A 1,742-nucleotide genomic window follows, 5' to 3' on the forward strand; every position below is an offset into this window, starting at 1 on the left:
GCGCGCCCCTGGCTTATCCTGAGGGGTTTATATAGAGCTTACAAGCAGAAGCGTAGATACAGAAGCGAGATGCATAGTTACAGGATCCCTATTGGAGGATTTAAATGAGGTGGGGATTATAGTTCCTTCTGTTCTCGGAAATCAGATAAGGTTGTTGACTTGATCAGTTTCTGTTCCCTTCCTATATTTTCTTGTTCCCTCATTGACCAGATGTCTGCCTTTGCACATCCTGTTTCCGTACCTCATTGACCAGATGTCTGCCTCTGTACATCCTGTTTCTGTAACGACCTTGAGCAAGCCCAACTGCTGAACTTGCAGACTCAGTTGCCCCACTGACCTCCTTTGACAAGCTATTTTTTAAGCCTTGTTATATCTGGCGTTACTAAGCTAAAGCTATAAGCAGCTGGGTTGGGGAGTCTTTCAGTTGCATCCTGTCCTTTAGTTCCTGTTTGCTCAAGCTTGGCCCTTCCGGGGTTATCTATATGGAACATCCTGTGGCGGCATTGTGCTAGACTTGAAATGCTACGTGCAGCTAGTGGGATTGTGACATGGGGGTGGTGCAAGAGAACATCCTGCAGCTTCAGGGCACAGGGGTTGGATTTCCTAATGTTGGGCCTGGGGCCTTAAGGTTCTTCATTATTCCTCCAGATGTTAATAGATGTTCCAGAAGAACTAAGTGACTGTCTTGCAGTAATAACAGAAATAAATCAACTTAAAGTTCTTAAAATCCCCCAAATGTGCTAGTCTGAAGTATCTTGAGACGGTTGCAGAGGGGGCAGACGCACGGGGACGGCCTCAACGCTCCACTTCTATGGGGTGAGTCACGTCAGCAGAGGCAGTCGACACCTCGACACCGGCAAGGTCAGCCGTGGGTGGACAGCGAGGCCCTTGTCTGCTTATCTGTGTGTAGGAAAGGCCCAATCGGCCTCTTTACCACAGAGAGAAACTGAGGGACACAGAGAGGACATGGGGTCTCCAAAGGAGAAATGCCCCTGTTAAACCACGGAACAAACAGCGTGTCCGGCTGGTGGCCACCTTGCCAGCCAGCGAAGGGGTCAAGGGTCAGGAAAGAACTTAAGGGTGCTCAAATGGCCCATCAGTTCCTGGTCACTTTGTCGTCCCCTGTGTTTTCTGGGATGGAGCCAAACCAGAAAAAGACCTCAACAGAAAGAGCGCCCTGGCCACGTGAGGCTGGGCTAAGAGCTGAGTGGGCCTTGACCACCATGACCCTCTGCCCATCTCCCTGTCCATCAGCCCCCCGACTCCAGAGGCCGGGAGGAGAGGACAGCTGAACCTGCTCACCAACCAGACCCCTCCTGGGCACCTGCTCGCCAGCTCTTCCCGGCCAGCAGAGGAGCCCGGCTGCGTTGGACCCCACACCCGCCGATTACACGCCCCAATGGAAGCTCCAGCACAAGCCCTGGTGGCCCCCGGCTCTGGGGGGCGACACCCACACTTCCTCTTAGGGCTCCTCCTCTGCTCCTGCTGACCCCTCCTCAAATTACTTCCTGCAACAGGGTCAAGAGCACGGGAGGTTCAAGGTCTCTTCTGCTCTGAAGACATGCTCAGAGCCCCAGTGACAACACAGTGTCACATAGTCTTCCAAGAGACGCTGCCCAAGAGACCTGATCTGCACAGTGGGCAAGGGCCTCTGTCCCCGGGTCTTTCTCCCCACACCCTGGTGGCCGGTGGCCACCCTGATGGAAGACTTGCTCTGTTCCTTTGTAAGGGTCTAAAACCTG

This window comes from Marmota marmota, unplaced genomic scaffold, assembly GCF_001458135.2.
Source record: "Marmota marmota marmota unplaced genomic scaffold, marMar, whole genome shotgun sequence".
Taxonomy (NCBI): Eukaryota; Metazoa; Chordata; class Mammalia; order Rodentia; family Sciuridae; genus Marmota; species Marmota marmota.